The following is a 9,930-nucleotide window of genomic DNA, read 5'->3' as shown; positions in this document are numbered from 1 at the left end:
TTTTATAGAAGCTTTCTAATTATTTAGAAGACTAATCATTTAGTAAAAATAAAGATTATTCCACCTGAAGAAAAAACAAAAGACTAAAGAGGCATGAGCCTTCCGGCTGCAAATTTATCACCACCTCCTCTAGGCAGATTGCATTCAACTCTCTGGTTGTGTGTCATCCTGCTGGGACTGGTGGCCAGTCTCAGCCTCTCAGCACCTTTTTTTTTTTTTTAATTAGTTTCTGCTTTATAACAAAGTGAATCAGTCATACATATACATCTGTTCCCACATCCCTTCCAGCACCTTTGTCAGAGGGTGAGACAAGGCGTAAGGCGGCTGCAAGCTCCAGTCAGTTTATTTGCTTACAAGTGAGAACGCTTGTAAAAGTTTGGTTGGTAGAAATCCCTGGGGAACATTAGCCTGTGGACTTCATGTTTTCACTCTATCATTAGTCCCAAGAGCCACACGTCATCAAGAAGAGTTTGCAAACTCTATTCTTCCTCTCTAAAAACCAAAAACCAAAAAACCTCTTAAAAATAAAGAAGTCATAGAATGTGCATATATTTTCAAAATTGCTCTCTTAGAGATTATTTTGTTGCCATGGTGCAGTTTTCTTTCGGGATCCATTTTGAGCAGTGGGCTAGAATTTTTAAAGTTACAAGTTATTGAATGTCTGCCATGTGTGACACTGTGCTCAGTCCCATAGGGATGCTAAGAAATATCCTTGTTTTACAGATGAGAGAATGATGTCAAGAGGCTGAATAACTTGTCCAGGGTCCCTCAGCTAGTGAGCGTCAGGTTAGGATTGAAAACCAGGTCTGACTCCAAAGTTCTTGCTTTTAAACATCGTTGAGTTTTACCCGGGGAGCTGTGGGTGGAGGAGTGACAGAACCCTTGCACCACTTTTTTGCCTTCAGTACCAACCTTCAAGGTTTTAGAAGTCTGGGTGCCCACTATAGTTTTCGCTGTGTTTAGGCCTGTGAAAGCATGCACACACGTGTGCGCACGAAGCCCGACACACTCACACTCCCTTCCACACCCCCCACACACTCGTCACATCACCCCTCCCCTCACATCCCTCCCCCTCCATCTACCCCCGTCTCCACTCACATCCCCTCCACGTGCTTCCTTCAACATACAGGTACTATCTTCATATAAATGCAAAATGGGGATCCCACTCTACCTTTGGTTTTGTAACCTATTTTTTATTTACCTTTGGTTTTGTAACCTATTTTAACCATACTTGATAGGATTTTTGTTCAATTCACGGCTTATGAATTTTTCAGTAGATTCTACTGACTCTAGTACTCTTTTTTTTTTTTTTTTTTTGTGGTACGCGGGCCTCTCACTGCTGTGGCCTGTCCCGTTGCGGAGCACAGGCTCCGGACGTGCAGGCTCAGCGGCCATGGCTCACGGGCCCAGCCACTCCACGGCATGTGGGATCTTCCCTGACCGGGGCACGAACCCGTGTCCCCTGCATCGGCAGGCGGACTCTCAACCACTGCACCACCAGGGAAGCCCGTCTAGTACTCATTTTTAAACTCACTGATGTTCAGATTTTTTTCTTATAGGGCAAATATTTGCATTTTAGCAGACAAAAATCTAGCATAGTTCATCCACGCCAGCCAGTATCCGAGTCCAGGAAGTCACACCAGATAGAAACTTCACCAGTGACCCTACGTCTCATGGGCAGTGGTGCAGAGACTCACCACAGGCCAGGGCAGCTGTGGTATTGAGGACCACCTGAACAGGGAGACCCTACTTATACAAGGACATTTTGCTGCCCAAATCTCTTCCTAGCCAGTTCCAGCAATCTTCAGTTATCCCTTCTTTGGGTTTCTGTGACGGCACTGAAAATGCACAGCTTTCCTGTCAGCGTACAGCAGACTCTAAACTAGTGGTTCCCCCTGAAGGTCATCATTCTCTCACTCACTGGAAATTCTTTTTCAAAACGACCAGCCTGCCCACATCCCATGGGGTGGGAATGGGGGTGTGAGAGCTCTAGCAGAATCTCCGGGGCCGCGGCTGGTGTGGTTTGAAAACTCTCCAGAAGATTCAAATTGCTCTCCGCCTTCCAGCATTCGGCTTCACGAATTCTTTAGCATTCCCATAGGTCATTTACTATATTAGTTACTAAAGGCTGATTAAAGAAGACTCCTTTGAACGTAAGTATATCTGGGGGCAAAGGACTGTAGAAGAATCTGGAAAGGTCAGAGCTCTCCTGGAGTGTGAGTGTCAAGGATGATATTCAAAGTACAGTCACACTCGCCCCCAGAATAAGGCTAAAGTGTTTTTCTTCTGGGCGAGGGATGCTGGAAGGGAAGGCAGAGTTAGGAGGGAGAGATAACTGACAACTTCTTTGGAGAGAAGGAAGTGTCCAATCTTCTTGAGATGCAGTCCCAGCACCACCCCATTTAAACCAGTGCAGAGAACCCCCTTCAGGTGGTTTTCCTGTTTTAGCGACAGGCAAGGCGTGACACTGACCATAGGGCTGAGGTAGATTCCAAAGTCCCCCTTTGTGGCCCCAGGCGTTGTCCCTTAGTTGCTGGGCCAATACAATTTCTAGCGGCTGTGGACATCGCAGGCACTGTTCGTTAGTGTATTTGGCTGTGCGCAACCTTGGAACAGGGACCCCTGGAGAGGTGATCTCTTTCCAGAGCCTTAAATGGGAAATGGTAGGGGGAGGGGCAAGATCTCTCTTGCCTTTGCTGTGATCCTCACTTACCTAATCAGCCTCCCAGTCACTCCCTCCTTCCCTCCTTCCCCTCCACCATCTCTCTGTCTCTCTCTCTCTTAACCCCCTTTTCCCACTGTCCTCTGATACTAGAACAGGGTAAGTTCCCACCCCTTTCTCTTCCCGTCTGGATGTCTCTTACACAAAACTCTGTGGTCTAGCCAGCAAAGCCTGGCCTTTAATGTCCTAAAGGGTGAAATAAAGCTACCATTACAGATGTTTATTAGATTTATCCAATGAAATGCACAGGTGTGTGGCCTGAGTTTGGAATAGAATTAAATGGGAGAGAGGCAGGGGCACGTGACACGCATTTTGCTGGTGATGATCTAGCAGCGCAGCGTGGTTCTGCAGCCAATAAGTTTGATGGTCACTTCTTCATCTCTGGAGATTTTCAGACACTGTATCATGTAAACCAGTATGTAAGTGTCATCAGCAAGAACTATATGTTATATAATATCATCTAATAATCAGTTCATGTTAAAAGGTCTCCAATCTTCCTAAAAATATCTTTTTACCTATAGATTGCTTGAGTTAAGAATCCTAAGTTCTCACAAAGAGGGCTTTTGTTTCATTGGCCTCTTAATTTCACTTAATCTACATGTTCACACCCCCTGTTTCTTTCTGTGTTTCATTGGCCTCTTAATTTCACTTAATCTACATGTTCACACCCCCTGTTTCTTTCTGTGTTTCATTGGCCTCTTAATTTCACTTAATCTACATGTTCACATCCCCTGTTTCTTTCTGTGCCCTTTGTTCGCTGGAGAAACTGGGTGGTTTGTCCTCTAGAATTTCCTCTTTCTGAATTTTCTTGATGTTGTTTAGCATCGTTTCCAGTCAACTGGTTAATTAGATCTGGAAGCGTGATTCCATTCAGGACCAGTTTTTGGCAAGTGCATGTGTAGCCCAGCACGTCCTCCTGGATCCCATCAGGACACACTCAGCATCTGGCTGTCTCACTTGGTGATGCTGACTGAGTCACCAGCTGTTCAGTTCCCCATCAATACTTCTTGTTTTTTTTTTCCTTTAATTTAATTTTATTTTTGGCTGCGTGGGGTCTCCGTTGCTGCGCGCGGGCTTTTCTCTAGTTGCGGCGGGCGGGGGCTACCTTTCGTTGTGGTGCATGGGCTTCTCACTGCAGTGGCTTCTCTTGTTGCGGAGTGTGGGCTCTAGGCACACGGGCTTAAGTAATTGTGGCACACGGGCTCAGTAGTCGTGGCTCGTGGCTCACAGGCTCTAGAGCACAGGCTCAGTAGTTGTGGTGCACGGGCTTAGTTGCTCCGCAGCATGTGACATCTTCCCGGACCAGGAATCGAACCCATGTCCCCTGCATTGGCAGGCGGATTCTTAACCACTGTGCCACCAGGGAAGCCCCTGATCAATATTTCTCATAACATTTTTAGCATCTATTTTGCCCAGATACATTATTCTCATTGAGTTGCAAATGGTATTTTTTCTAATTCAATCTTTCTCAGATCTTCTCCTGAAAGTCTCTTATAAGGAAGAAACTTCTTTCATTGAGTATATGGTTATTCAACAAACACTTGAGAATCTACCATATGCCTGGTCACTATTAAGTGCAAAAACCAATTTTTTATATTGACCTTACTCCTTCATCTTAACCTGTGACCTCAAAGTTCTTCATGGTCCAACCACAAACTTCCTATCTGTCTCATCCCCTGTCTCTAATTAAACATCTAATCGATAAGTTGCTCAAAACTGATCAGACTGCTTATACATTAAGCCTGCCTCTGGGTTCTCTTAGTCCAAACCCAACCCATCCATTAGTCTCAATTCTCCCTTGAAGTCTTGCTCGGTACACCTGCAGACCCCTGCCCTGTCTTCCATGGCACATACATGTCCTGGTTATTTACTGACATCTCACACAGATGTATTTAACTGATACTCATCACTGGAGATCTTCTAGAGCTTTTCATATGCTAAGTCTTGCTTCCTCAATTGGACCCCAAGCTCCTTGAGGCCTCTTAGTGGACTCAGTCTTACTCATTTAACAATAACATATCCCTCCCTGATAATGTAAAATTTAGATAACATGAATCTTCTAATTCGGTATAGAATCCATATGGTAGGTTGTCAACATGTGGAATCCAAATGGTGCTGATAAATAACATGAAATATCAGAAAGACAATGAGGTCCTAGGAAGGCAGACAATGGAAGGAACCCCTCACAGCTTTTTCTTTTTAAAGAGAAGTGCAGTTTGTAGCAATAGGAAGAAATGTAACTGAGTGGAGATTTGAAAATAATGTAGTATTTCATCAGGAGAATTTTTGTGAAAATTTATTTCCTTGAATCCAGCCTAATCCAGAGTCCACACTGATCTCAGTGTATATCCCTGGATTTTATGCAGTCAATAAAATTATGGTAAATTTCTATAGGCCAGAATGTCTTGGTCTTCTCCAGGATTCTGTCAAAATGGAATCCATTTTCTGATCAAATAGCATATAATGCCATTTATCCCCTCTTTGTAATATGTGTGATATACCTAAGAAATAGAAATAAAATTTTCTTTCTGAAGTCAGCTTACAAAACAGTTGAACTAACCCTGTGGCCTTTTCTTTGTTTTGTCTTTTTATTGAGTTGCTTAAGGAAACAGTAATATCTCTAGACAGATTGTCTCTTCAATAAAAGTCAGGACTACTTGACTGATGTTGGGAAATCTGGAATCTGGGAAAACATGAGATAAGACTCCAGATGCTCCATTAACTGGTGTTACAGAGAATCATAAACTCGCCCTCCTTCCTGCAGGGGTGGAACTCTACCTCAGCCTTCATCTCTGAACTTATGGGCTTGTTAATCCGCTGCAGAAAGGCAGGGCACTCAAGACTAAGTCCAGGGGAGAGAACACAACTATTAAATATTTCCAGAAGTTGTTTCATCGTTTTTTTCTTTTAATCAGCCAAGATAGAAATTCCTCTGTCAACATAATTTTTGCTTGCTTGTAACTTTGTAGTATCTGTTAGAAAAGGGAGAAATCCCTCCTCAGTGCTCTAAATCACAAAGGAAAAATGTGAATTGGATGACATCCCTGTCAATTATCTTAGGTATAAAAGAGGGAGGCAAGACACCTTCAGAGAGAGAAGCGCAGGCCACAGTACATTTGAGGACCTTGACCCTGTGTTAATAGTTGTCTGTTCTTCCATGTAGTGGCAGGGGCAGGATGGGGCATGGGGAGTATCTCCAATTTTTTTTTTTTTGACCTTTAAGTTAAAGAAGAAATTCAATTCACTAGCAGATTGTGGAGAAAACAGCAATTCCAGGAAATATGATTAGTAATTAATGTTACTTTGGGTAGAAATTCAAACTGAGTTTAAAATCCCCTATGACTGTTTCTTGGCTATTTGGACATTGTATTCATTGCCTTATAAAAACAACTGATTTATTAATTAGTAAGTTTGGCAAAAGGGCCTCCCCTGTTCACTGGCCAAAAATTCACTCGTTTCAGATTTCCTCTGAAACATTAAAAAAGGCCCATCCAGCCACCTGCTCCCCGCCGCGTCTTGTTTCTCTGCTCACAACTCCTAGGAACTTGCCATGGCTGGACTGAGGGCCTGGGGGACTAGACACAACTAAGACAGAAGACTCCTCATTGCTTCTCACAAACGTTGCTTTTCCTTCTTTTACCTTTTGCTGAGGGATTTGAGTGCTATTTGCGAGGAGGAAAGAAATAGTCTCAAATTTTTATCAGTTTGACTTTGAAGGTCTTTGTGCTTATTGCTCTGGTTTGGAGTATAATTGAATATTTTGGGAGTTGAGATGAAAAGATCCTGGTCCTTCTTCTAGAGTCTACTTAACTCTGCCCTTACAGACAGAGTCAAAGAGGGCTAATCAGTTCCTAGACATTTGTGCCTTTCATATGCAAACCAAACAATTCAGAGCTCCTAACCCCACTGCCTTCTTTATCCGGCCCTCACACCCTGGGCCATACCATCTGACCTAATCACCCCAGCGCCAGGTACCAGATAATTAGGGACAGCTCAGTGTCCTAGGGCCCAGTGAAATGATTCAAACCAGCAAATCCTAAACCGTTTACCTGCCTCACCCATTCCTTCCCATGGAAACCACGATAAAGGCTCTTGCCTGCACTTTGCCTTTGCTCCTTTTGCCTCCTGATTTTTTTTTAATTAATTAATTTATTTTTGGCTGTGTTGGGTCTTCGTTGCTGCGCGAGCGGGGGCCATCTCTCGCTGCGGTGCGCGGTCTTCTCACCAATGTGGCCTCCGCCATTGCGGAGCACGGGCTCTAGGCGCACAGGCCTCAGCAGCTGCGGCGCGGGCTCTAGAGTGCAGGCTCAGCAGCTGCGGCGCACGGCCCCAGTTGCTCCGCGGCATGTGGGATCCTCCTGGACCAGGGATCGAATCTGTGCCCCCTGCACTGGCAGGCAGATTCCCAACCACTGCGCCAGCAGGGAAGTCCCTTGCGACCTGATGGACACTGTTGCTCCCCTAGTGCCCTGGTGGTGCATGCAGTGTGCCAGCTCCTCTTGGGATCTGTGAGTATAATTAAACTATCTTTTCAATGGCAGTTGTCTCTTGCCTGTTGGCCGTGTCGTACCTGAATTATAATAAAACTTAGGTTTAAAAACACCAAGTCATGGGCTTCCTTGGTGGCGCAGTGGTTGAGAGTCCGCCTGCCGATGCAGGGCACACGGGTTCGTGCCCCGGTCCGGGAAGATCCCACATGCCGCGGAGCAGCTAGGCCCGTGAGCCATGGCCGCTGAGCCTGCGCGTCCGGAGCCTGTGCTCCGCAACGGGAGAGACCACAATAGTGAGAGGCCCGTGTACCGCAAAAAAAAAAAAACCCAAAAAACAAAAAAACAGCAAGTTATGAGCCTGGGGTCCTCATCTCCATAGAAGTAGGGTTCATCTCCAAGGAGATGAATTAGAGGATTCATCTACACGGCGCAGACCCCTGTTTTAATGTACAGGAAATGCCCCTGGAAATAATATGCTGTGTAGATCGTTGCAACGGAAAATCATCCATCTGTAAATTATAAACAAAGCTTCTTTGACTCAGGCCCCTGCCTTTGAGGCCTTCACTTCCGCCACTCGGGTATCAGCAGTGCCTCTTGATTTAGCGGTCTCTCTAGAACTCAAGCCAAATGGTGGCAGTGCTGTGGAAGGGGATGGGGGTCCGTCCTGTCCTCCTCAGAAGTGGCAGAACGCCCTCAGGCCTCAGCTCTCATGTGTCCTCATGCAGCCTATGTGTTTCTGACTCTTTGTCTTCTGAACGGTTTAACTCTGGGGAAGGTCTGGGGAAATGTTTTGACCTCTTTTTGCCTACACCCTTCTCCAAATATCCTTCCCCCCGTGGGTACCCTGCATGCATCTCTGAGCTGCCCCAATTTCCTTTGGCTATAATCTTATTCTGTTCAGTAACCTTCTCTACTACCTTTTGTCACTTTGCGATTAGTCACATTTCAATTTCTAGGATGAGATCTTAACATCCTGAAATGCTTTGGGAGCTGTTGGGAAGAGGATTTTCAAGGATTCCTATCAAACTTCCTTTGGGGCAGTTTCCTGGCTTGGGGGCCGGTTAGGGAGGAAGTAGAAGGTAGTCTCAAAGGGGCCCGACGCTGCTCCTGGTGACTTTTTTTCTAGTAAGGTCCGCTTTGACTAAATCTGGTTTGGGGGCTTTTCCTTTAAACTGGGTGCCTGTGTGGTGGTTGTGACTTTCTGGCAGGGAGATCCTACCTTCCACCGTCACTATTCTGGTGGGGCTGGATCATCAATCTTCCTTTCTTTGGTACCCTTCCCCAACATCCTGAAGGTCAGGCTTTGTCCCACGCAGCTTGGAAATTTCCCTACCACACACACCTTCTTTTTCTCCTATGGTGAGGACTGATGGAGCCACACATTTCTGTTGCTGATCACAACATTTTTGCTAAAACATGACCATTTCTCCCCTGAGCCTTGGAAGTGCCGGAAGAGCTTTGACACAGGAGTTCTTTTCCCCTCCCCCCGCCGACTCTGCCTTCTTTTGTGTATTTTGCCCCTTTGGGGGGATTTGTCTTCAACAGTTATAAGGGGCTGTCTTTGCATTTCCTTCTGGTGTTAAATTAAAATACTAATTAATTTAAAATTAATAAATGATTAATTTAAAATTAGTCAAATGATATTAAAAATAAATCAAGTAATGATTGAGTTAGGTTAACTTTGCATAAAAGTGACTAGTCTCCTTGGCAGTAAAGACACCCAGCAATAGATCAGATCAGTTGATTCATCCTCACCAGTGTAGCTGGGCAGAGTTTCATAGCTTAGCAAGGTCTTATCACCCTGCTCCCTGGGACAAAATGTTAGTCACCTAAATATGTTGTTGCCTCTAACTCTACATTGCCCCTGTCTACAATGGGTAGGCAGACACTAGGACCCAGAGGAGCAGCAACATTTTACCACCAGCACTAAGGAGGTAGTGGGAGCACAGGTCCCAGGGTGAAAGCCTGCGGAACCTCAAGTCTCTAGAACCAGAATGGAAATAACTGCCACTCATTACAGACCACGGGGATTCTGTGATTTTAGTGTGAATGAAAGTTATAAAATGCACCACTATAACTCGGCCATTTTAACACTTTTATACTTATATGGGCTTTATTTATATTCAACATGTGATATATTTTGAAGGAAAACAGGTGCAAGTGGTAGCAAGAATTATTTTAGACATGGATTTAAGACTGAATGGCTCCAAATTATTTGCATAATTGAATTCCCAGGGATAAACTTCAATATCCAGCAAATACGCAGTGCCCTAGTAAACAGATGAAAAAAAAACTAGACCCTGAATGCTTTTGAAGAATTCCCATGGGAAAATCACAAGGGCTATTAAGTTCTGTGAATAATTCTATTACACACAGTTATGTCACTCAGTGGCTAGATAAATATAAATTTGTTGAGTGTTTTGGAGGGCGCTTGGTACAGAAGCAGGCACTTAAAATGATTATAAAACATACAATTCCTTGTCCAGGATAAAGTTTTTTTGTACAGACAAATGGGCTTAAAATATCTTGCCAAAAGCGTGAATTCCTGAGGCCACTGAGAAAGACTCTGCTTTGTACTACTTTTTGTAATCTGCTTAATGTGGGCCCCTACAGAAATTTTCTCTTAGTCTTACCAGTAATTGCCTTTCTATATTTTAAGTGATTTTTATTATAATGGACTTGATTTTTAATGTTAGTTTTTAAAGTTTACATTTCTCT

The sequence above is a fragment of the Mesoplodon densirostris genome, chromosome 17, assembly GCF_025265405.1.
Source record: "Mesoplodon densirostris isolate mMesDen1 chromosome 17, mMesDen1 primary haplotype, whole genome shotgun sequence".
Lineage (NCBI taxonomy): Eukaryota > Metazoa > Chordata > Mammalia > Artiodactyla > Ziphiidae > Mesoplodon > Mesoplodon densirostris.
This window is presented reverse-complemented; position numbering follows the sequence as displayed.